At 39.2% G+C, this 25001-nt stretch overlaps 1 non-coding gene and 28 pseudogenes across 1 annotated transcript; all 29 read left to right on the top strand.

The window, feature by feature from the left end:
- Positions 1-916: 916 nt before the first annotated feature.
- LOC127975644 (uncharacterized) lies at positions 917-1035 on the top strand (annotated as a pseudogene).
- A 511-nt stretch (positions 1036-1546) lies between these two features.
- Positions 1547-1665, top strand: LOC127975758 (5S ribosomal RNA). Its single transcript, XR_008157612.1, has one exon. It is a non-coding gene; the product is annotated as a 5S ribosomal RNA (ribosomal RNA).
- A 1465-nt stretch (positions 1666-3130) lies between these two features.
- On the top strand, positions 3131-3249 carry LOC127975643 (uncharacterized; annotated as a pseudogene).
- A 504-nt stretch (positions 3250-3753) lies between these two features.
- On the top strand, positions 3754-3872 carry LOC127975675 (uncharacterized; annotated as a pseudogene).
- Positions 3873-4792: 920 nt separating this feature from the next.
- Positions 4793-4911, top strand: LOC127975642 (uncharacterized; annotated as a pseudogene).
- Positions 4912-5414: 503 nt separating this feature from the next.
- LOC127975712 (uncharacterized) lies at positions 5415-5533 on the top strand (annotated as a pseudogene).
- A 919-nt stretch (positions 5534-6452) lies between these two features.
- On the top strand, positions 6453-6571 carry LOC127975641 (uncharacterized; annotated as a pseudogene).
- Positions 6572-7074: 503 nt separating this feature from the next.
- LOC127975724 (uncharacterized) lies at positions 7075-7193 on the top strand (annotated as a pseudogene).
- Positions 7194-8112: 919 nt separating this feature from the next.
- LOC127975640 (uncharacterized) lies at positions 8113-8231 on the top strand (annotated as a pseudogene).
- Positions 8232-8735: 504 nt separating this feature from the next.
- On the top strand, positions 8736-8854 carry LOC127975674 (uncharacterized; annotated as a pseudogene).
- Positions 8855-9773: 919 nt separating this feature from the next.
- Positions 9774-9892, top strand: LOC127975711 (uncharacterized; annotated as a pseudogene).
- Positions 9893-10396: 504 nt separating this feature from the next.
- On the top strand, positions 10397-10515 carry LOC127975673 (uncharacterized; annotated as a pseudogene).
- Positions 10516-11434: 919 nt separating this feature from the next.
- On the top strand, positions 11435-11553 carry LOC127975639 (uncharacterized; annotated as a pseudogene).
- A 503-nt stretch (positions 11554-12056) lies between these two features.
- Positions 12057-12175, top strand: LOC127975672 (uncharacterized; annotated as a pseudogene).
- Positions 12176-13094: 919 nt separating this feature from the next.
- LOC127975638 (uncharacterized) lies at positions 13095-13213 on the top strand (annotated as a pseudogene).
- A 503-nt stretch (positions 13214-13716) lies between these two features.
- LOC127975723 (uncharacterized) lies at positions 13717-13835 on the top strand (annotated as a pseudogene).
- Positions 13836-14753: 918 nt separating this feature from the next.
- Positions 14754-14872, top strand: LOC127975637 (uncharacterized; annotated as a pseudogene).
- A 505-nt stretch (positions 14873-15377) lies between these two features.
- Positions 15378-15496, top strand: LOC127975670 (uncharacterized; annotated as a pseudogene).
- A 918-nt stretch (positions 15497-16414) lies between these two features.
- Positions 16415-16533, top strand: LOC127975636 (uncharacterized; annotated as a pseudogene).
- A 780-nt stretch (positions 16534-17313) lies between these two features.
- LOC127975634 (uncharacterized) lies at positions 17314-17432 on the top strand (annotated as a pseudogene).
- Positions 17433-17936: 504 nt separating this feature from the next.
- Positions 17937-18055, top strand: LOC127975668 (uncharacterized; annotated as a pseudogene).
- Positions 18056-18972: 917 nt separating this feature from the next.
- On the top strand, positions 18973-19091 carry LOC127975633 (uncharacterized; annotated as a pseudogene).
- Positions 19092-20021: 930 nt separating this feature from the next.
- Positions 20022-20140, top strand: LOC127975689 (uncharacterized; annotated as a pseudogene).
- A 503-nt stretch (positions 20141-20643) lies between these two features.
- Positions 20644-20762, top strand: LOC127975667 (uncharacterized; annotated as a pseudogene).
- Positions 20763-21677: 915 nt separating this feature from the next.
- Positions 21678-21796, top strand: LOC127975632 (uncharacterized; annotated as a pseudogene).
- Positions 21797-22299: 503 nt separating this feature from the next.
- On the top strand, positions 22300-22418 carry LOC127975666 (uncharacterized; annotated as a pseudogene).
- A 919-nt stretch (positions 22419-23337) lies between these two features.
- On the top strand, positions 23338-23456 carry LOC127975630 (uncharacterized; annotated as a pseudogene).
- A 918-nt stretch (positions 23457-24374) lies between these two features.
- LOC127975722 (uncharacterized) lies at positions 24375-24493 on the top strand (annotated as a pseudogene).
- Positions 24494-24997: 504 nt separating this feature from the next.
- The window catches only part of LOC127975629 (uncharacterized), a 119-nt pseudogene continuing 115 nt past the window's right edge, over positions 24998-25001 (top strand).

Genomic DNA, 25001 nt, shown 5'->3' with positions numbered 1-25001 from the left:
TTTCACTTAGTATATAATAATTTTGCCAAAAAATAGAGTCAATGCCCGATCTCTGAATATAAGCAGGTTTGCGCCAGGTTAGTACATGGATGGGAGACTGCCTGGGAATACCAGGTGCTTTAAATGTTTGGATATTTTTCACGAATTATATAATAATCTTGCAAAAAAAAAAAAAAAAAAAAAAAGAGTCAATGCCCGATCTCTGAATCTTAGCAGGTTTAGGTCTGGTTAGTACTTGGATGAGAGACCGCCAAGGAATACCAGGTGCTTTAAGCTTTTGGAATTTTTTCACTTAGTATATAATAAATTTGGCAAAAAATAGAGTCAATGCCCGATCTCTGAATATAAGCAGGTTTGGGCCAGGTTAGTACATGGATGGGAGACTGCCTGGGAATACCAGGTGCTTTAAGCTTTTGGAATTTTTTCACTTAGTATATAATAAATTTGGCAAAAAATAGAGTCAATGCCCGATCTCTGAATATAAGCAGGTTTGGGCCAGGTTAGTACATGGATGGGAGACTGCCTGGGAATACCAGGTGCTTTAAATTTTTGGATATTTTTCACGAATTATATAATAATCTTGCAAAAAAAAAAAAAAAAAAAAAGAGTCAATGCCCGATCTCTGAATCTTAGCAGGTTTAGGTCTGGTTAGTACTTGGATGAGAGACCGCCAAGGAATACCAGGTGCTTTAAGCTTTTGGAATTTTTTCACTTAGTATATAATAAATTTGGCAAAAAATAGAGTCAATGCCCGATCTCTGAATATAAGCAGGTTTGGGCCAGGTTAGTACTTGGATGAGAGACCGCCTAGGAATACCAGGTGCTTTAAGCTTTTGGGGTTTCTTTCCTACTTTTATAATGTACTGGCGAGTAGATTGGCTGATCTTTAAATAGCCTTCTCTTTGCAGCAGTCTTCGCTTATGGCCATACCAGCCTGGCTATGCCCGATCTTGTCTGATCTCGTAAGCTAAGCAGGTTTGGGCCTGGTTAGTGCCTGGATGGGAGACCGCCTGGGAATACCAGGTACTCTAAGCTTTTTTGAAATTTTTCACTTAGTATATAATAATTTTGCCAAAAAATAGAGTCAATGCCCGATCTCTGAATATAAGCAGGTTTGCGCCAGGTTAGTACATGGATGGGAGACTGCCTGGGAATACCAGGTGCTTTAAATGTTTGGATATTTTTCACGAATTATATAATAATCTTGCAAAAAAAAAAAAAAAAAAAAAAAAAAAGAGTCAATGCCCGATCTCTGAATCTTAGCAGGTTTAGGTCTGGTTAGTACTTGGATGAGAGACCGCCAAGTAATACCAGGTGCTTTAAGCTTTTGGAATTTTTTCACTTAGTATATAATAATTTTGCCAAAAAATAGAGTCAATGCCCGATCTCTGAATATAAGCAGGTTTGGGCCAGGTTAGTAATTGGATGAGAGACCGCCTAGGAATACCAGGTGCTTTAAGCTTTTGGGGTTTCTTTCCTACTTTTATAATGTACTGGCGAGTAGATTGGCTGATCTTTAAATAGCCTTCTCTTTGCAGCAGTCTTCGCTTATGGCCATACCAGCCTGGCTATGCCCGATCTTGTCTGATCTCGGAAGCTAAGCAGGTTTGGGCCTGGTTAGTGCCTGGATGGGAGACCGCCTGGGAATACCAGGTACTGTAAGCTTTTTTGAAATTTTTCACTTAGTATATAATAATTTTGCCAAAAAATAGAGTCAATGCCCGATCTCTGAAAATAAGCAGGTTTGCGCCAGGTTAGTACATGGATGGGAGACTGCCTGGGAATACCAGGTGCTTTAAATGTTTGGATATCTTTCACGAATTATATAATAATCTTGCAACAAAAAAAAAGAGTCAATGCCCGATCTCTGAATCTTAGCAGGTTTAGATCTGGTTAGTTCTTGGATGAGAGACCGCCAAGGAATACCAGGTGCTTTAAGCTTTTGGAATTTTTTCACTTAGTATATAATAAATTTGGCAAAAAATAGAGTCAATGCCCGATCTCTGAATCTTAGCAGGTTTAGGTCTGGTTAGTACTTGGATGAGAGACCGCCAAGGAATACCAGGTGCTTTAAGCTTTTGGAATTTTTTCACTTAGTATATAATAAATTTGGCAAAAAATAGAGTCAATGCCCGATCTCTGAATATAAGCAGGTTTGGGCCAGGTTAGTACATGGATGGGAGACTGCCTGGGAATACCAGGTGCTTTAAATGTTTGGATATTTTTTTACGAATTATATAATAATCTTGCAAAAAAAAAAAAGAGTCAATGCCCGATCTCTGAATTTTAGCAGGTTTAGGTCTGGTTAGTACTTGGATGAGAGACCGCCAAGGAATACCAGGTGCTTTAAGCTTTTGGAATTTTTTCACTTAGTATATAATAAATTTGGCAAAAAATAGAGTCAATGCCCGATCTCTGAATATAAGCAGGTTTGGGCCAGGTTAGTACATGGATGGGAGACTGCCTGGGAATACCAGGTGCTTTAAGCTTTTGGAATTTTTTCACTTAGTATATAATAAATTTGGCAAAAAATAGAGTCAATGCCCGATCTCTGAATATAAGCAGGTTTGCGCCAGGTTAGTACATGGATGGGAGACTGCCTGGGAATACCAGGTGCTTTAAATTTTTGGATATTTTTCACGAATTGTATAATAATCTGGCAAAAAAAAAAAAAAAGAGTCAATGCCCGATCTCTGAATCTTAGCAGGTTTAGGTCTGGTTAGTACTTGGATGAGAGACCGCCAAGGAATACCAGGTGCTTTAAGCTTTTGGAATTTTTTCACTTAGTATATAATAAATTTGGCAAAAAATAGAGTCAGTGCCCGATCTCTGAATATAAGCAGGTTTGGGCCAGGTTAGTACATGGATGGGAGACTGCCTGGGAATACCAGGTGCTTTAAATGTTTGGATATTTTTCACAAATTATATAATAATCTTGCAAAAAAAAAAAAAATAGAGTCAATGCCCGATCTCTGAATCTTAGCAGGTTTAGGTCTGGTTAGTACTTGGATGAGAGACCGCCTAGGAATACCAGGTGCTTTAAGCTTTTGGGGTTTCTTTCCTACTTTTATAATGTACTGGCGAGTAGATTGGCTGATCTTTAAATAGCCTTCTCTTTGCAGCAGTCTTCGCTTATGGCCATACCAGCCTGGCTATGCCCGATCTTGTCTGATCTCGTAAGCTAAGCAGGTTTGGGCCTGGTTAGTGCCTGGATGGGAGACCGCCTGGGAATACCAGGTACTCTAAGCTTTTTTGAAATTTTTCACTTAGTATATAATAATTTTGCCAAAAAATAGAGTCAATGCCCGATCTCTGAATATAAGCAGGTTTGCGCCAGGTTAGTACATGGATGGGAGACTGCCTGGGAATACCAGGTGCTTTAAATTTTTGGATATTTTTCACGAATTATATAATAATCTTGCAAAAAAAAAAAAAAAAGAAGAAGTCAATGCCCGATCTCTGAATCTTAGCAGGTTAAGGTCTGGTTAGTACTTGAATGATAGACCGCCAAGGAATACCAGGTGCTTTAAGCTTTTGGAATTTTTTCACTTAGTATATAATAAATTTGGCAAAAAATAGAGTCAATGCCCGATCTCTGAATATAAGCAGGTTTGGGCCAGGTTAGTACTTGGATGAGAGACCGCCTAGGAATACCAGGTGCTTTAAGCTTTTGGGGTTTCTTTCCTACTTTTATAATGTACTGGCGAGTAGATTGGCTGATCTTTAAATAGCCTTCTCTTTGCAGCAGTCTTCGCTTATGGCCATACCAGCCTGGCTATGCCCGATCTTGTCTGATCTCGTAAGCTAAGCAGGTTTGGGCCTGGTTAGTGCCTGGATGGGAGACTGCCTGGGAATGCCAGGTACTGTAAGCTTTTTTGAAATTTTTCACTTAGTATATAATAATTTTGCCAAAAAATAGAGTCAATGCCCGATCTCTGAATATAAGCAGGTTTGCGCCAGGTTAGTACATGGATGGGAGACTGCCTGGGAATACCAGGTGCTTTAAATGTTTGGATATTTTTCACGAATTATATAATAATCTTGCAAAAAAAAAAAAGAGTCAATGCCCGATCTCTGAATTTTAGCAGGTTTAGGTCTAGTTAGTACTTGGATGAGAGACCGCCAAGGAATACCAGGTGCTTTAAGCTTTTGGAATTTTTTCACTTAGTATATAATAAATTTGGCAAAAAATAGAGTCAATGCCCGATCTCTGAATATAAGCAGGTTTGCGCCAGGTTAGTACATGGATGGGAGACTGCCTGGGAATACCAGGTGCTTTAAATTTTTGGATATTTTTCACGAATTATATAATAATCTGGCAAAAAAAAAAAAAAGAGTCAATGCCCGATCTCTGAATCTTAGCAGGTTTAGGTCTGGTTAGTACTTGGATGAGAGACCGCCAAGGAATACCAGGTGCTTTAAGCTTTTGGAATTTTTTCACTTAGTATATAATAAATTTGGCAAAAAATAGAGTCAGTGCCCGATCTCTGAATATAAGCAGGTTTGGGCCAGGTTAGTACATGGATGGGAGACTGCCTGGGAATACCAGGTGCTTTAAATTTTTGGATATTTTTCACAAATTATATAATAATCTTGCAAAAAAAAAAAAAAAAAATAGAGTCAATGCCCGATCTCTGAATCTTAGCAGGTTTAGGTCTGGTTAGTACTTGGATGAGAGACCGCCTAGGAATACCAGGTGCTTTAAGCTTTTGGGGTTTCTTTCCTACTTTTATAATGTACTGGCGAGTAGATTGGCTGATCTTTAAATAGCCTTCTCTTTGCAGCAGTCTTCGCTTATGGCCATACCAGCCTGGCTATGCCCGATCTTGTCTGATCTCGTAAGCTAAGCAGGTTTGGGCCTGGTTAGTGCCTGGATGGGAGACCGCCTGGGAATACCAGGTACTCTAAGCTTTTTTGAAATTTTTCACTTAGTATATAATAATTTTGCCAAAAAATAGAGTCAATGCCCGATCTCTGAATATAAGCAGGTTTGCGCCAGGTTAGTACATGGATGGGAGACTGCCTGGGAATACCAGGTGCTTTAAATTTTTGGATATTTTTCACGAATTATATAATAATCTTGCAAAAAAAAAAAAAAAGAAGAAGTCAATGCCCGATCTCTGAATCTTAGCAGGTTAAGGTCTGGTTAGTACTTGAATGATAGACCGCCAAGGAATACCAGGTGCTTTAAGCTTTTGGAATTTTTTCACTTAGTATATAATAAATTTGGCAAAAAATAGAGTCAATGCCCGATCTCTGAATATAAGCAGGTTTGGGCCAGGTTAGTACTTGGATGAGAGACCGCCTAGGAATACCAGGTGCTTTAAGCTTTTGGGGTTTCTTTCCTACTTTTATAATGTACTGGCGAGTAGATTGGCTGATCTTTAAATAGCCTTCTCTTTGCAGCAGTCTTCGCTTATGGCCATACCAGCCTGGCTATGCCCGATCTTGTCTGATCTCGTACGCTAAGCAGGTTTGGGCCTGGTTAGTGCCTGGATGGGAGACTGCCTGGGAATGCCAGGTACTGTAAGCTTTTTTGAAATTTTTCACTTAGTATATAATAATTTTGCCAAAAAATAGAGTCAATGCCCGATCTCTGAATATAAGCAGGTTTGCGCCAGGTTAGTACATGGATGGGAGACTGCCTGGGAATACCAGGTGCTTTAAATGTTTGGATATTTTTCACGAATTATATAATAATCTTGCAAAAAAAAAAAAAGAGTCAATGCCCGATCTCTGAATTTTAGCAGGTTTAGGTCTAGTTAGTACTTGGATGAGAGACCGCCAAGGAATACCAGGTGCTTTAAGCTTTTGGAATTTTTTCACTTAGTATATAATAAATTTGGCAAAAAATAGAGTCAATGCCCGATCTCTGAATATAAGCAGGTTTGCGCCAGGTTAGTACATGGATGGGAGACTGCCTGGGAATACCAGGTGCTTTAAATTTTTGGATATTTTTCACGAATTATATAATAATCTGGCAAAAAAAAAAAAAAGAGTCAATGCCCGATCTCTGAATCTTAGCAGGTTTAGGTCTGGTTAGTACTTGGATGAGAGACCGCCAAGGAATACCAGGTGCTTTAAGCTTTTGGAATTTTTTCACTTAGTATATAATAAATTTGGCAAAAAATAGAGTCAGTGCCCGATCTCTGAATATAAGCAGGTTTGGGCCAGGTTAGTACATGGATGGGAGACTGCCTGGGAATACCAGGTGCTTTAAATTTTTGGATATTTTTCACAAATTATATAATAATCTTGCAAAAAAAAAAAAAAAATAGAGTCAATGCCCGATCTCTGAATCTTTGCAGGTTTAGGTTTGGTTAGTACTTGGATGAGAGACCGCCTAGGAATACCAGGTGCTTTAAGCTTTTGGGGTTTCTTTCCTACTTTTATAATGTACTGGCGAGTAGATTGGCTGATCTTTAAATAGCCTTCTCTTTGCAGCAGTCTTCGCTTATGGCCATACCAGCCTGGCTATGCCCGATCTTGTCTGATCTCGTAAGCTAAGCAGGTTTGGGCCTGGTTAGTGCCTGGATGGGAGACCGCCTGGGAATACCAGGTACTCTAAGCTTTTTTGAAATTTTTCACTTAGTATATAATAATTTTGCCAAAAAATAGAGTCAATGCCCGATCTCTGAATATAAGCAGGTTTGCGCCAGGTTAGTACATGGATGGGAGACTGCCTGGGAATACCAGGTGCTTTAAATTTTTGGATATTTTTCACGAATTATATAATAATCTTGCAAAAAAAAAAAAAAAGAAGAAGTCAATGCCCGATCTCTGAATCTTAGCAGGTTAAGGTCTGGTTAGTACTTGAATGATAGACCGCCAAGGAATACCAGGTGCTTTAAGCTTTTGGAATTTTTTCACTTAGTATATAATAAATTTGGCAAAAAATAGAGTCAATGCCCGATCTCTGAATATAAGCAGGTTTGGGCCAGGTTAGTACTTGGATGAGAGACCGCCTAGGAATACCAGGTGCTTTAAGCTTTTGGGGTTTCTTTCCTACTTTTATAATGTACTGGCGAGTAGATTGGCTGATCTTTAAATAGCCTTCTCTTTGCAGCAGTCTTCGCTTATGGCCATACCAGCCTGGCTATGCCCGATCTTGTCTGATCTCGTAAGCTAAGCAGGTTTATGCCTGGTTAGTGCCTGGATGGGAGACTGCCTGGGAATGCCAGGTACTGTAAGCTTTTTTGAAATTTTTCACTTAGTATATAATAATTTTGCCAAAAAATAGAGTCAATGCCCGATCTCTGAATATAAGCAGGTTTGCGCCAGGTTAGTACATGGATGGGAGACTGCCTGGGAATACCAGGTGCTTTAAATGTTTGGATATTTTTCACGAATTATATAATAATCTTGCAAAAAAAAAAAAAAGAGTCAATGCCCGATCTCTGAATTTTAGCAGGTTTAGGTCTAGTTAGTACTTGGATGAGAGACCGCCAAGGAATACCAGGTGCTTTAAGCTTTTGGAATTTTTTCACTTAGTATATAATAAATTTGGCAAAAAATAGAGTCAATGCCCGATCTCTGAATATAAGCAGGTTTGCGCCAGGTTAGTACATGGATGGGAGACTGCCTGGGAATACCAGGTGCTTTAAATTTTTGGATATTTTTCACGAATTATATAATAATCTGGCAAAAAAAAAAAAAAGAGTCAATGCCCGATCTCTGAATCTTAGCAGGTTTAGGTCTGGTTAGTACTTGGATGAGAGACCGCCAAGGAATACCAGGTGCTTTAAGCTTTTGGAATTTTTTCACTTAGTATATAATAAATTTGGCAAAAAATAGAGTCAGTGCCCGATCTCTGAATATAAGCAGGTTTGGGCCAGGTTAGTACATGGATGGGAGACTGCCTGGGAATACCAGGTGCTTTAAATTTTTGGATATTTTTCACAAATTATATAATAATCTTGCAAAAAAAAAAAAAAATAGAGTCAATGCCCGATCTCTGAATCTTTGCAGGTTTAGGTTTGGTTAGTACTTGGATGAGAGACCGCCTAGGAATACCAGGTGCTTTAAGCTTTTGGGGTTTCTTTCCTACTTTTAAAATGTACTGGCGAGTAGATTGGCTGATCTTTAAATAGCCTTCTCTTTGCAGCAGTCTTCGCTTATGGCCATACCAGCCTGGCTATGCCCGATCTTGTCTGATCTCGTAAGCTAAGCAGGTTTGGGCCTGGTTAGTGCCTGGATGGGAGACCGCCTGGGAATACCAGGTACTCTAAGCTTTTTTGAAATTTTTCACTTAGTATATAATAATTTTGCCAAAAAATAGAGTCAATGCCCGATCTCTGAATATAAGCAGGTTTGCGCCAGGTTAGTACATGGATGGGAGACTGCCTGGGAATACCAGGTGCTTTAAATTTTTGGATATTTTTCACGAATTATATAATAATCTTGCAAAAAAAAAAAAAAAAGAAGAAGTCAATGCCCGATCTCTGAATCTTAGCAGGTTAAGGTCTGGTTAGTACTTGAATGATAGACCGCCAAGGAATACCAGGTGCTTTAAGCTTTTGGAATTTTTTCACTTAGTATATAATAAATTTGGCAAAAAATAGAGTCAATGCCCGATCTCTGAATATAAGCAGGTTTGGGCCAGGTTAGTACTTGGATGAGAGACCGCCTAGGAATACCAGGTGCTTTAAGCTTTTGGGGTTTCTTTCCTACTTTTATAATGTACTGGCGAGTAGATTGGCTGATCTTTAAATAGCCTTCTCTTTGCAGCAGTCTTCGCTTATGGCCATACCAGCCTGGCTATGCCCGATCTTGTCTGATCTCGTAAGCTAAGCAGGTTTGGGCCTGGTTAGTGCCTGGATGGGAGACTGCCTGGGAATGCCAGGTACTGTAAGCTTTTTTGAAATTTTTCACTTAGTATATAATAATTTTGCCAAAAAATAGAGTCAATGCCCGATCTCTGAATATAAGCAGGTTTGCGCCAGGTTAGTACATGGATGGGAGACTGCCTGGGAATACCAGGTGCTTTAAATGTTTGGATATTTTTCACGAATTATATAATAATCTTGCAAAAAAAAAAAAAGAGTCAATGCCCGATCTCTGAATTTTAGCAGGTTTAGGTCTAGTTAGTACTTGGATGAGAGACCGCCAAGGAATACCAGGTGCTTTAAGCTTTTGGAATTTTTTCACTTAGTATATAATAAATTTGGCAAAAAATAGAGTCAATGCCCGATCTCTGAATATAAGCAGGTTTGCGCCAGGTTAGTACATGGATGGGAGACTGCCTGGGAATACCAGGTGCTTTAAATTTTTGGATATTTTTCACGAATTATATAATAATCTGGCAAAAAAAAAAAAAAAGAGTCAATGCCCGATCTCTGAATCTTAGCAGGTTTAGGTCTGGTTAGTACTTGGATGAGAGACCGCCAAGGAATACCAGGTGCTTTAAGCTTTTGGAATTTTTTCACTTAGTATATAATAAATTTGGCAAAAAATAGAGTCAGTGCCCGATCTCTGAATATAAGCAGGTTTGGGCCAGGTTAGTACATGGATGGGAGACTGCCTGGGAATACCAGGTGCTTTAAATTTTTGGATATTTTTCACAAATTATATAATAATCTTGCAAAAAAAAAAAAAAATAGAGTCAATGCCCGATCTCTGAATCTTTGCAGGTTTAGGTTTGGTTAGTACTTGGATGAGAGACCGCCTAGGAATACCAGGTGCTTTAAGCTTTTTGGGTTTCTTTCCTACTTTTATAATGTACTGGCGAGTAGATTGGCTGATCTTTAAATAGCCTTCTCTTTGCAGCAGTCTTCGCTTATGGCCATACCAGCCTGGCTATGCCCGATCTTGTCTGATCTCGTAAGCTAAGCAGGTTTGGGCCTGGTTAGTGCCTGGATGGGAGATCGCCTGGGAATACCAGGTACTCTAAGCTTTTTTGAAATTTTTCATTTAGTATATAATAATTTTGCCAAAAAATAGAGTCAATGCCCGATCTCTGAATATAAGCAGGTTTGCGCCAGGTTAGTACATGGATGGGAGACTGCCTGGGAATACCAGGTGCTTTAAATTTTTGGATATTTTTCACGAATTATATAATAATCTTGCAAAAAAAAAAAAAAAAGAAGAAGTCAATGCCCGATCTCTGAATCTTAGCAGGTTAAGGTCTGGTTAGTACTTGAATGATAGACCGCCAAGGAATACCAGGTGCTTTAAGCTTTTGGAATTTTTTCACTTAGTATATAATAAATTTGGCAAAAAATAGAGTCAATGCCCGATCTCTGAATATAAGCAGGTTTGGGCCAGGTTAGTACTTGGATGAGAGACCGCCTAGGAATACCAGGTGCTTTAAGCTTTTGGGGTTTCTTTCCTACTTTTATAATGTACTGGCGAGTAGATTGGCTGATCTTTAAATAGCCTTCTCTTTGCAGCAGTCTTCGCTTATGGCCATACCAGCCTGGCTATGCCCGATCTTGTCTGATCTCGTAAGCTAAGCAGGTTTGGGCCTGGTTAGTGCCTGGATGGGAGACTGCCTGGGAATGCCAGGTACTGTAAGCTTTTTTGAAATTTTTCACTTAGTATATAATAATTTTGCCAAAAAATAGAGTCAATGCCCGATCTCTGAATATAAGCAGGTTTGCGCCAGGTTAGTACATGGATGGGAGACTGCCTGGGAATACCAGGTGCTTTAAATGTTTGGATATTTTTCACGAATTATATAATAATCTTGCAAAAAAAAAAAAGAGTCAATGCCCGATCTCTGAATTTTAGCAGGTTTAGGTCTAGTTAGTACTTGGATGAGAGACCGCCAAGGAATACCAGGTGCTTTAAGCTTTTGGAATTTTTTCACTTAGTATATAATAAATTTGGCAAAAAATAGAGTCAATGCCCGATCTCTGAATATAAGCAGGTTTGCGCCAGGTTAGTACATGGATGGGAGACTGCCTGGGAATACCAGGTGCTTTAAATTTTTGGATATTTTTCACGAATTATATAATAATCTGGCAAAAAAAAAAAAAAGAGTCAATGCCCGATCTCTGAATCTTAGCAGGTTTAGGTCTGGTTAGTACTTGGATGAGAGACCGCCAAGGAATACCAGGTGCTTTAAGCTTTTGGAATTTTTTCACTTAGTATATAATAAATTTGGCAAAAAATAGAGTCAGTGCCCGATCTCTGAATATAAGCAGGTTTGGGCCAGGTTAGTACATGGATGGGAGACTGCCTGGGAATACCAGGTGCTTTAAATTTTTGGATATTTTTCACAAATTATATAATAATCTTGCAAAAAAAAAAAAAAAAATAGAGTCAATGCCCGATCTCTGAATCTTAGCAGGTTTAGGTCTGGTTAGTACTTGGATGAGAGACCGCCTAGGAATACCAGGTGCTTTAAGCTTTTGGGGTTTCTTTCCTACTTTTATAATGTACTGGCGAGTAGATTGGCTGATCTTTAAATAGCCTTCTCTTTGCAGCAGTCTTCGCTTATGGCCATACCAGCCTGGCTATGCCCGATCTTGTCTGATCTCGTAAGCTAAGCAGGTTTGGGCCTGGTTAGTGCCTGGATGGGAGACCGCCTGGGAATACCAGGTACTCTAAGCTTTTTTGAAATTTTTCACTTAGTATATAATAATTTTGCCAAAAAATAGAGTCAATGCCCGATCTCTGAATATAAGCAGGTTTGCGCCAGGTTAGTACATGGATGGGAGACTGCCTGGGAATACCAGGTGCTTTAAATTTTTGGATATTTTTCACGAATTATATAATAATCTTGCAAAAAAAAAAAAAAAGAAGAAGTCAATGCCCGATCTCTGAATCTTAGCAGGTTAAGGTCTGGTTAGTACTTGAATGATAGACCGCCAAGGAATACCAGGTGCTTTAAGCTTTTGGAATTTTTTCACTTAGTATATAATAAATTTGGCAAAAAATAGAGTCAATGCCCGATCTCTGAATATAAGCAGGTTTGGGCCAGGTTAGTACTTGGATGAGAGACCGCCTAGGAATACCAGGTGCTTTAAGCTTTTGGGGTTTCTTTCCTACTTTTATAATGTACTGGCGAGTAGATTGGCTGATCTTTAAATAGCCTTCTCTTTGCAGCAGTCTTCGCTTATGGCCATACCAGCCTGGCTATGCCCGATCTTGTCTGATCTCGTAAGCTAAGCAGGTTTGGGCCTGGTTAGTGCCTGGATGGGAGACTGCCTGGGAATGCCAGGTACTGTAAGCTTTTTTGAAATTTTTCACTTAGTATATAATAATTTTGCCAAAAAATAGAGTCAATGCCCGATCTCTGAATATAAGCAGGTTTGCGCCAGGTTAGTACATGGATGGGAGACTGCCTGGGAATACCAGGTGCTTTAAATGTTTGGATATTTTTCACGAATTATATAATAATCTTGCAAAAAAAAAAAAAGAGTCAATGCCCGATCTCTGAATTTTAGCAGGTTTAGGTCTAGTTAGTACTTGGATGAGAGACCGCCAAGGAATACCAGGTGCTTTAAGCTTTTGGAATTTTTTCACTTAGTATATAATAAATTTGGCAAAAAATAGAGTCAATGCCCGATCTCTGAATATAAGCAGGTTTGCGCCAGGTTAGTACATGGATGGGAGACTGCCTGGGAATACCAGGTGCTTTAAATTTTTGGATATTTTTCACGAATTATATAATAATCTGGCAAAAAAAAAAAAAAGAGTCAATGCCCGATCTCTGAATCTTAGCAGGTTTAGGTCTGGTTAGTACTTGGATGAGAGACCGCCAAGGAATACCAGGTGCTTTAAGCTTTTGGAATTTTTTCACTTAGTATATAATAAATTTGGCAAAAAATAGAGTCAGTGCCCGATCTCTGAATATAAGCAGGTTTGGGCCAGGTTAGTACATGGATGGGAGACTGCCTGGGAATACCAGGTGCTTTAAATTTTTGGATATTTTTCACAAATTATATAATAATCTTGCAAAAAAAAAAAAAAAATAGAGTCAATGCCCGATCTCTGAATCTTTGCAGGTTTAGGTTTGGTTAGTACTTGGATGAGAGACCGCCTAGGAATACCAGGTGCTTTAAGCTTTTGGGGTTTCTTTCCTACTTTTATAATGTACTGGCGAGTAGATTGGCTGATCTTTAAATAGCCTTCTCTTTGCAGCAGTCTTCGCTTATGGCCATACCAGCCTGGCTATGCCCGATCTTGTCTGATCTCGTAAGCTAAGCAGGTTTGGGCCTGGTTAGTGCCTGGATGGGAGACCGCCTGGGAATACCAGGTACTCTAAGCTTTTTTGAAATTTTTCACTTAGTATATAATAATTTTGCCAAAAAATAGAGTCAATGCCCGATCTCTGAATATAAGCAGGTTTGCGCCAGGTTAGTACATGGATGGGAGACTGCCTGGGAATACCAGGTGCTTTAAATTTTTGGATATTTTTCACGAATTATATAATAATCTTGCAAAAAAAAAAAAAAAGAAGAAGTCAATGCCCGATCTCTGAATCTTAGCAGGTTAAGGTCTGGTTAGTACTTGAATGATAGACCGCCAAGGAATACCAGGTGCTTTAAGCTTTTGGAATTTTTTCACTTAGTATATAATAAATTTGGCAAAAAATAGAGTCAATGCCCGATCTCTGAATATAAGCAGGTTTGGGCCAGGTTAGTACTTGGATGAGAGACCGCCTAGGAATACCAGGTGCTTTAAGCTTTTGGGGTTTCTTTCCTACTTTTATAATGTACTGGCGAGTAGATTGGCTGATCTTTAAATAGCCTTCTCTTTGCAGCAGTCTTCGCTTATGGCCATACCAGCCTGGCTATGCCCGATCTTGTCTGATCTCGTAAGCTAAGCAGGTTTATGCCTGGTTAGTGCCTGGATGGGAGACTGCCTGGGAATGCCAGGTACTGTAAGCTTTTTTGAAATTTTTCACTTAGTATATAATAATTTTGCCAAAAAATAGAGTCAATGCCCGATCTCTGAATATAAGCAGGTTTGCGCCAGGTTAGTACATGGATGGGAGACTGCCTGGGAATACCAGGTGCTTTAAATGTTTGGATATTTTTCACGAATTATATAATAATCTTGCAAAAAAAAAAAAAGAGTCAATGCCCGATCTCTGAATTTTAGCAGGTTTAGGTCTAGTTAGTACTTGGATGAGAGACCGCCAAGGAATACCAGGTGCTTTAAGCTTTTGGAATTTTTTCACTTAGTATATAATAAATTTGGCAAAAAATAGAGTCAATGCCCGATCTCTGAATATAAGCAGGTTTGCGCCAGGTTAGTACATGGATGGGAGACTGCCTGGGAATACCAGGTGCTTTAAATTTTTGGATATTTTTCACGAATTATATAATAATCTGGCAAAAAAAAAAAAAAGAGTCAATGCCCGATCTCTGAATCTTAGCAGGTTTAGGTCTGGTTAGTACTTGGATGAGAGACCGCCAAGGAATACCAGGTGCTTTAAGCTTTTGGAATTTTTTCACTTAGTATATAATAAATTTGGCAAAAAATAGAGTCAGTGCCCGATCTCTGAATATAAGCAGGTTTGGGCCAGGTTAGTACATGGATGGGAGACTGCCTGGGAATACCAGGTGCTTTAAATTTTTGGATATTTTTCACAAATTATATAATAATCTTGCAAAAAAAAAAAAAAATAGAGTCAATGCCCGATCTCTGAATCTTTGCAGGTTTAGGTTTGGTTAGTACTTGGATGAGAGACCGCCTAGGAATACCAGGTGCTTTAAGCTTTTGGGGTTTCTTTCCTACTTTTAAAATGTACTGGCGAGTAGATTGGCTGATCTTTAAATAGCCTTCTCTTTGCAGCAGTCTTCGCTTATGGCCATACCAGCCTGGCTATGCCCGATCTTGTCTGATCTCGTAAGCTAAGCAGGTTTGGGCCTGGTTAGTGCCTGGATGGGAGACCGCCTGGGAATACCAGGTACTCTAAGCTTTTTTGAAATTTTTCACTTAGTATATAATAATTTTGCCAAAAAATAGAGTCAATGCCCGATCTCTGAATATAAGCAGGTTTGCGCCAGGTTAGTACATGGATGGGAGACTGCCTGGGAATACCAGGTGCTTTAAATTTTTGGATATTTTTCACGAATTATATAATAATCTTGCAAAAAAAAAAAAAAAAAGAAGAAGTCAATGCCCGATCTCTGAATCTTAGCAGGTTAAGGTCTGGTTAGTACTTGAATGATAGACCGCCAAGGAATACCAGGTGCTTTAAGCTTTTGGAATTTTTTCACTTAGTATATAATAAATTTGGCAAAAAATAGAGTCAATGCCCGATCTCTGAATATAAGCAGGTTTGGGCCAGGTTAGTACTTGGATGAGAGACCGCCTAGGAATACCAGGTGCTTTAAGCTTTTGGGGTTTCTTTCCTACTTTTATAATGTACTGGCGAGTAGATTGGCTGATCTTTAAATAGCCTTCTCTTTGCAGCAGTCTTCGCTTATGGCCATACCAGCCTGGCTATGCCCGATCTTGTCTGATCTCGTAAGCTAAGCAGGTTTGGGCCTGGTTAGTGCCTGGATGGGAGACTGCCTGGGAATGCCAGGTACTGTAAGCTTTTTTGAAATTTTTCACTTAGTATATAATAATTTTGCCAAAAAATAGAGTCAATGCCCGATCTCTGAATATAAGCAGGTTTGCGCCAGGTTAGTACATGGATGGGAGACTGCCTGGGAATACCAGGTGCTTTAAATGTTTGGATATTTTTCACGAATTATATAATAATCTTGCAAAAAAAAAAAAGAGTCAATGCCCGATCTCTGAATTTTAGCAGGTTTAGGTCTAGTTAGTACTTGGATGAGAGACCGCCAAGGAATACCAGGTGCTTTAAGCTTTTGGAATTTTTTCACTTAGTATATAATAAATTTGGCAAAAAATAGAGTCAATGCCCGATCTCTGAATATAAGCAGGTTTGCGCCAGGTTAGTACATGGATGGGAGACTGCCTGGGAATACCAGGTGCTTTAAATTTTTGGATATTTTTCACGAATTATATAATAATCTGGCAAAAAAAAAAAAAAAGAGTCAATGCCCGATCTCTGAATCTTAGCAGGTTTAGGTCTGGTTAGTACTTGGATGAGAGACCGCCAAGGAATACCAGGTGCTTTAAGCTTTTGGAATTTTTTCACTTAGTATATAATAAATTTGGCAAAAAATAGAGTCAGTGCCCGATCTCTGAATATAAGCAGGTTTGGGCCAGGTTAGTACATGGATGGGAGACTGCCTGGGAATACCAGGTGCTTTAAATTTTTGGATATTTTTCACAAATTATATAATAATCTTGCAAAAAAAAAATAAAATAGAGTCAATGCCCGATCTCTGAATCTTTGCAGGTTTAGGTTTGGTTAGTACTTGGATGAGAGACCGCCTAGGAATACCAGGTGCTTTAAGCTTTTTGGGTTTCTTTCCTACTTTTATAATGTACTGGCGAGTAGATTGGCTGATCTTTAAATAGCCTTCTCTTTGCAGCAGTCTTCGCTTATGGCCATACCAGCCTGGCTATGCCCGATCTTGTCTGATCTCGTAAGCTAAGCAGGTTTGGGCCTGGTTAGTGCCTGGATGGGAGACCGCCTGGGAATACCAGGTACTCTAAGCTTTTTTGAAATTTTTCACTTAGTATATAATAATTTTGCCAAAAAATAGAGTCAATGCCCGATCTCTGAATATAAGCAGGTTTGCGCCAGGTTAGTACATGGATGGGAGACTGCCTGGGAATACCAGGTGCTTTAAATGTTTGGATATTTTTCACGAATTATATAATAATCTTGCAAAAAAAAAAAAAAAGAGTCAATGCCCGATCTCTGAATCTTAGCAGGTTTAGGTCTGGTTAGTACTTGGATGAGAGACCGCCAAGGAATACCAGGTGCTTTAAGCTTTTGGAATTTTTTCACTTAGTATATAATAAATTTGGCAAAAAATAGAGTCAATGCCCGATCTCTGAATATAAGCAGGTTTGGGCCAGGTTAGTACATGGATGGGAGACTGCCTGGGAATACCAGGTGCTTTAAGCTTTTGGAATTTTTTCACTTAGTATATAATAAATTTGGCAAAAAATAGAGTCAATGCCCGATCTCTGAATATAAGCAGGTTTGGGCCAGGTTAGTACATGGATGGGAGACTGCCTGGGAATACCAGGTGCTTTAAATTTTTGGATATTTTTCACGAATTATATAATAATCTTGCAAAAAAAAAAAAAAAATAGAGTCAATGCCCGATCTCTGAATCTTAGCAGGTTTAGGTCTGGTTAGTACTTGGATGAGAGACCGCCTAGGAATACCAGGTGCTTTAAGCTTTTGGGGTTTCTTTCCTACTTTTAAAATGTACTGGCGAGTAGATTGGCTGATCTTTAAATAGCCTTCTCTTTGCAGCAGTCTTCGCTTATGGCCATACCAGCCTGGCTATGCCCGATCTTGTCTGATCTCGTAAGCTAAGCAGGTTTGGGCCTGGTTAGTGCCTGGATGGGAGACCGCCTGGGAATACCAGGTACTCTAAGCTTTTTTGAAATTTTTCACTTAGTATATAATAATTTTGCCAAAAAATAGAGTCAATGCCCGATCTCTGAATATAAGCAGGTTTGCGCCAGGTTAGTACATGGATGGGAGACTGCCTGGGAATACCAGGTGCTTTAAATTTTTGGATATTTTTCACGAATTATATAATAATCTTGCAAAAAAAAAAAAAAAAGAAGAAGTCAATGCCCGATCTCTGAATCTTAGCAGGTTAAGGTCTGGTTAGTACTTGAATGATAGACCGCCAAGGAATACCAGGTGCTTTAAGCTTTTGGAATTTTTTCACTTAGTATATAATAAATTTGGCAAAAAATAGAGTCAATGCCCGATCTCTGAATATAAGCAGGTTTGGGCCAGGTTAGTACTTGGATGAGAGACCGCCTAGGAATACCAGGTGCTTTAAGCTTTTGGGGTTTCTTTCCTACTTTTATAATGTACTGGCGAGTAGATTGGCTGATCTTTAAATAGCCTTCTCTTTGCAGCAGTCTTCGCTTATGGCCATACCAGCCTGGCTATGCCCGATCTTGTCTGATCTCGTAAGCTAAGCAGGTTTGGGCCTGGTTAGTGCCTGGATGGGAGACTGCCTGGGAATGCCAGGTACTGTAAGCTTTTTTGAAATTTTTCACTTAGTATATAATAATTTTGCCAAAAAATAGAGTCAATGCCCGATCTCTGAATATAAGCAGGTTTGCGCCAGGTTAGTACATGGATGGGAGACTGCCTGGGAATACCAGGTGCTTTAAATGTTTGGATATTTTTCACGAATTATATAATAATCTTGCAAAAAAAAAAAAGAGTCAATGCCCGATCTCTGAATTTTAGCAGGTTTAGGTCTAGTTAGTACTTGGATGAGAGACCGCCAAGGAATACCAGGTGCTTTAAGCTTTTGGAATTTTTTCACTTAGTATATAATAAATTTGGCAAAAAATAGAGTCAATGCCCGATCTCTGAATATAAGCAGGTTTGCGCCAGGTTAGTACATGGATGGGAGACTGCCTGGGAATACCAGGTGCTTTAAATTTTTGGATATTTTTCACGAATTATATAATAATCTGGCAAAAAAAAAAAAAAGAGTCAATGCCCGATCTCTGAATCTTAGCAGGTTTAGGTCTGGTTAGTACTTGGATGAGAGACCGCCAAGGAATACCAGGTGCTTTAAGCTTTTGGAATTTTTTCACTTAGTATATAATAAATTTGGCAAAAAATAGAGTCAGTGCCCGATCTCTGAATATAAGCAGGTTTGGGCCAGGTTAGTACATGGATGGGAGACTGCCTGGGAATACCAGGTGCTTTAAATTTTTGGATATTTTTCACAAATTATATAATAATCTTGCAAAAAAAAAAAAAAATAGAGTCAATGCCCGATCTCTGAATCTTTGCAGGTTTAGGTTTGGTTAGTACTTGGATGAGAGACCGCCTAGGAATACCAGGTGCTTTAAGCTTTTTGGGTTTCTTTCCTACTTTTATAATGTACTGGCGAGTAGATTGGCTGATCTTTAAATAGCCTTCTCTTTGCAGCAGTCTTCGCTTATGGCCATACCAGCCTGGCTATGCCCGATCTTGTCTGATCTCGTAAGCTAAGCAGGTTTGGGCCTGGTTAGTGCCTGGATGGGAGACCGCCTGGGAATACCAGGTACTCTAAGCTTTTTTGAAATTTTTCACTTAGTATATAATAATTTTGCCAAAAAATAGAGTCAATGCCCGATCTCTGAATATAAGCAGGTTTGCGCCAGGTTAGTACATGGATGGGAGACTGCCTGGGAATACCAGGTGCTTTAAATGTTTGGATATTTTTCACGAATTATATAATAATCTTGCAAAAAAAAAAAAAAGAGTCAATGCCCGATCTCTGAATCTTAGCAGGTTTAGGTCTGGTTAGTACTTGGATGAGAGACCGCCAAGGAATACCAGGTGCTTTAAGCTTTTGGAATTTTTTCACTTAGTATATAATAAATTTGGCAAAAAATAGAGTCAATGCCCGATCTCTGAATATAAGCAGGTTTGGGCCAGGTTAGTACATGGATGGGAGACTGCCTGGGAATACCAGGTGCTTTAAATTTTTGGATATTTTTCACGAATTATATAATAATCTTGCAAAAAAAAAAAAAAAAAAAAAAAGAGTCAATGCCCGATCTCTGAATCTTAGCAGGTTTAGGTCTGGTTAGTACTTGGATGAGAGACCGCCAAGGAATACCAGGTGCTTTAAGCTTTTGGAATTTTTTCACTTAGTATATAATAAATTTGGCAAAAAATAGAGTCAGTGCCCGATCTCTGAATATAAGCAGGTTTGGGCCAGGTTAGTACATGGATGGGAGACTGCCTGGGAATACCAGGTGCTTTAAATGTTTGGATATTTTTCACAAATTATATAATAATCTTGCAAAAAAAAAAAAAAAAATAGAGTCAATGCCCGATCTCTGAATCTTAGCAGGTTTAGGTCTGGTTAGTACTTGGATGAGAGACCGACTAGGAATACCAGGTGCTTTAAGCTTTTGGGGTTTCTTTCCTACTTTTATAATGTACTGGCGAGTAGATTGGCTGATCTTTAAATAGCCTTCTCTTTGCAGCAGTCTTCGCTTATGGCCATACCAGCCTGGCTATGCCCGATCTTGTCTGACCTCGTAAGCTAAGCAGGTTTGGGCCTGGTTAGTGCCTGGATGGGAGACCGCCTGGGAATACCAGGTACTCTAAGCTTTTTTGAAATTTTTCACTTAGTATATAATAATTTTGCCAAAAAATAGAGTCAATGCCCGATCTCTGAATATAAGCAGGTTTGCGCCAGGTTAGTACATGGATGGGAGACTGCCTGGGAATACCAGGTGCTTTAAATTTTTGGATATTTTTCACGAATTATATAATAATCTTGCAAAAAAAAAAAAAAAGAAGAAGTCAATGCCCGATCTCTGAATCTTAGCAGGTTAAGGTCTGGTTAGTACTTGAATGATAGACCGCCAAGGAATACCAGGTGCTTTAAGCTTTTGGAATTTTTTCACTTAGTATATAATAAATTTGGCAAAAAATAGAGTCAATGCCCGATCTCTGAATATAAGCAGGTTTGGGCCAGGTTAGTACTTGGATGAGAGACCGCCTAGGAATACCAGGTGCTTTAAGCTTTTGGGGTTTCTTTCCTACTTTTATAATGTACTGGCGAGTAGATTGGCTGATCTTTAAATAGCCTTCTCTTTGCAGCAGTCTTCGCTTATGGCCATACCAGCCTGGCTATGCCCGATCTTGTCTGATCTCGTAAGCTAAGCAGGTTTGGGCCTGGTTAGTGCCTGGATGGGAGACTGCCTGGGAATGCCAGGTACTGTAAGCTTTTTTTGAAATTTTTCACTTAGTATATAATAATTTTGCCAAAAAATAGAGTCAATGCCCGATCTCTGAATATAAGCAGGTTTGCGCCAGGTTAGTACATGGATGGGAGACTGCCTGGGAATACCAGGTGCTTTAAATGTTTGGATATTTTTCACGAATTATATAATAATCTTGCAAAAAAAAAAAAGAGTCAATGCCCGATCTCTGAATTTTAGCAGGTTTAGGTCTAGTTAGTACTTGGATGAGAGACCGCCAAGGAATACCAGGTGCTTTAAGCTTTTGGAATTTTTTCACTTAGTATATAATAAATTTGGCAAAAAATAGAGTCAATGCCCGATCTCTGAATATAAGCAGGTTTGCGCCAGGTTAGTACATGGATGGGAGACTGCCTGGGAATACCAGGTGCTTTAAATTTTTGGATATTTTTCACGAATTATATAATAATCTGGCAAAAAAAAAAAAAGAGTCAATGCCCGATCTCTGAATCTTAGCAGGTTTAGGTCTGGTTAGTACTTGGATGAGAGACCGCCAAGGAATACCAGGTGCTTTAAGCTTTTGGAATTTTTTCACTTAGTATATAATAAATTTGGCAAAAAATAGAGTCAGTGCCCGATCTCTGAATATAAGCAGGTTTGGGCCAGGTTAGTACATGGATGGGAGACTGCCTGGGAATACCAGGTGCTTTAAATTTTTGGATATTTTTCACAAATTATATAATAATCTTGCAAAAAAAAAAAAATAGAGTCAATGCCCGATCTCTGAATCTTAGCAGGTTTAGGTCTGGTTAGTACTTGGATGAGAGACCGCCTAGGAATACCAGGTGCTTTAAGCTTTTGGGGTTTCTTTCCTACTTTTATAATGTACTGGCGAGTAGATTGGCTGATCTTTAAATAGCCTTCTCTTTGCAGCAGTCTTCGCTTATGGCCATACCAGCCTGGCTATGCCCGATCTTGTCTGATCTCGTAAGCTAAGCAGGTTTGGGCCTGGTTAGTGCCTGGATGGGAGACCGCCTGGGAATACCAGGTACTCTAAGCTTTTTTGAAATTTTTCACTTAGTATATAATAATTTTGCCAAAAAATAGAGTCAATGCCCGATCTCTGAATATAAGCAGGTTTGCGCCAGGTTAGTACATGGATGGGAGACTGCCTGGGAATACCAGGTGCTTTAAATTTTTGGATATTTTTCACGAATTATATAATAATCTTGCAAAAAAAAAAAAAAAGAAGTCGTCAATGCCCGATCTCTGAATCTTAGCAGGTTAAGGTCTGGTTAGTACTTGAATGATAGACCGCCAAGGAATACCAGGTGCTTTAAGCTTTTGGAATTTTTTCACTTAGTATATAATAAATTTGGCAAAAAATAGAGTCAATGCCCGATCTCTGAATATAAGCAGGTTTGGGCCAGGTTAGTACTTGGATGAGAGACCGCCTAGGAATACCAGGTGCTTTAAGCTTTTGGGGTTTCTTTCCTACTTTTATAATGTACTGGCGAGTAGATTGGCTGATCTTTAAATAGCCTTCTCTTTGCAGCAGTCTTCGCTTATGGCCATACCAGCCTGGCTATGCCCGATCTTGTCTGATCTCGTAAGCTAAGCAGGTTTGGGCCTGGTTAGTGCCTGGATGGGAGACTGCCTGGGAATGCCAGGTACTGTAAGCTTTTTTGAAATTTTTCACTTAGTATATAATAATTTTGCCAAAAAATAGAGTCAATGCCCGATCTCTGAATATAAGCAGGTTTGCGCCAGGTTAGTACATGGATGGGAGACTGCCTGGGAATACCAGGTGCTTTAAATGTTTGGATATTTTTCACGAATTATATAATAATCTTGCAAAAAAAAAAAAAAAGAGTCAATGCCCGATCTCTGAATTTTAGCAGGTTTAGGTCTAGTTAGTACTTGGATGAGAGACCGCCAAGGAATACCAGGTGCTTTAAGCTTTTGGAATTTTTTCACTTAGTATATAATAAATTTGGCAAAAAATAGAGTCAATGCCCGATCTCTGAATATAAGCAGGTTTGCGCCAGGTTAGTACATGGATGGGAGACTGCCTGGGAATACCAGGTGCTTTAAATTTTTGGATATTTTTCACGAATTATATAATAATCTGGCAAAAAAAAAAAAAAGAGTCAATGCCCGATCTCTGAATCTTAGCAGGTTTAGGTCTGGTTAGTACTTGGTTGAGAGACCGCCAAGGAATACCAGGTGCTTTAAGCTTTTGGAATTTTTTCACTTAGTATATAATAAATTTGGCAAAAAATAGAGTCAGTGCCCGATCTCTGAATATAAGCAGGTTTGGGCCAGGTTAGTACATGGATGGGAGACTGCCTGGGAATACCAGGTGCTTTAAATTTTTGGATATTTTTCACAAATTATATAATAATCTTGCAAAAAAAAAAAAAAATAGAGTCAATGCCCGATCTCTGAATCTTTGCAGGTTTAGGTTTGGTTAGTACTTGGATGAGAGACCGCCTAGGAATACCAGGTGCTTTAAGCTTTTGGGGTTTCTTTCCTACTTTATAATGTACTGGCGAGTAGATTGGCTGATCTTTAAATAGCCTTCTCTTTGCAGCAGTCTTCGCTTATGGCCATACCAGCCTGGCTATGCCCGATCTTGTCTGATCTCGTAAGCTAAGCAGGTTTGGGCCTGGTTAGTGCCTGGATGGGAGACCGCCTGGGAATACCAGGTACTCTAAGCTTTTTTGAAATTTTTCACTTAGTATATAATAATTTTGCCAAAAAATAGAGTCAATGCCCGATCTCTGAATATAAGCAGGTTTGCGCCAGGTTAGTACATGGATGGGAGACTGCCTGGGAATACCAGGTGCTTTAAATGTTTGGATATTTTTCACGAATTATATAATAATCTTGCAAAAAAAAAAAAAAAAAAAAAAAGAGTCAATGCCCGATCTCTGAATCTTAGCAGGTTTAGGTCTGGTTAGTACTTGGATGAGAGACCGCCAAGGAATACCAGGTGCTTTAAGCTTTTGGAATTTTTTCACTTAGTATATAATAAATTTGGCAAAAAATAGAGTCAATGCCCGATCTCTGAATATAAGCAGGTTTGGGCCAGGTTAGTACATGGATGGGAGACTGCCTGGGAATACCAGGTGCTTTAAGCTTTTGGAATTTTTTCACTTAGTATATAATAAATTTGGCAAAAAATAGAGTCAATGCCCGATCTCTGAATATAAGCAGGTTTGCGCCAGGTTAGTACATGGATGGGAGACTGCCTGGGAATACCAGGTGCTTTAAATGTTTGGATATCTTTCACGAATTATATAATAATCTTGCAACAAAAAAAAAGAGTCAATGCCCGATCTCTGAATCTTAGCAGGTTAAGGTCTGGTTAGTACTTGAATGATAGACCGCCAAGGAATACCAGGTGCTTTAAGCTTTTGGAATTTTTTCACTTAGTATATAATAAATTTGGCAAAAAATAGAGTCAATGCCCGATCTCTGAATATAAGCAGGTTTGGGCCAGGTTAGTACTTGGATGAGAGACCGCCTAGGAATACCAGGTGCTTTAAGCTTTTGGGGTTTCTTTCCTACTTTTATAATGTACTGGCGAGTAGATTGGCTGATCTTTAAATAGCCTTCTCTTTGCAGCAGTCTTCGCTTATGGCCATACCAGCCTGGCTATGCCCGATCTTGTCTGATCTCGTAAGCTAAGCAGGTTTGCGCCAGGTTAGTACATGGATGGGAGACTGCCTGGGAATACCAGGTGCTTTAAATTTTTGGATATTTTTCACGAATTATATAATAATCTGGCAAAAAAAAAAAAAAGAGTCAATGCCCGATCTCTGAATCTTAGCAGGTTTAGGTCTGGTTAGTACTTGGATGAGAGACCGCCAAGGAATACCAGGTGCTTTAAGCTTTTGGAATTTTTTCACTTAGTATATAATAAATTTGGCAAAAAATAGAGTCAGTGCCCGATCTCTGAATATAAGCAGGTTTGGGCCAGGTTAGTACATGGATGGGAGACTGCCTGGGAATACCAGGTGCTTTAAATTTTTGGATATTTTTCACAAATTATATAATAATCTTGCAAAAAAAAAAAAAAATAGAGTCAATGCCCGATCTCTGAATCTTTGCAGGTTTAGGTTTGGTTAGTACTTGGATGAGAGACCGCCTAGGAATACCAGGTGCTTTAAGCTTTTGGGGTTTCTTTCCTACTTTATAATGTACTGGCGAGTAGATTGGCTGATCTTTAAATAGCCTTCTCTTTGCAGCAGTCTTCGCTT

This window comes from Carassius gibelio, chromosome B16 (genome assembly GCF_023724105.1).
Source record: "Carassius gibelio isolate Cgi1373 ecotype wild population from Czech Republic chromosome B16, carGib1.2-hapl.c, whole genome shotgun sequence".
NCBI lineage: Eukaryota > Metazoa > Chordata > Actinopteri > Cypriniformes > Cyprinidae > Carassius > Carassius gibelio.
Note: the sequence above shows the minus strand (reverse complement) of the source record. Positions and strands in the feature narration are given on the sequence as shown.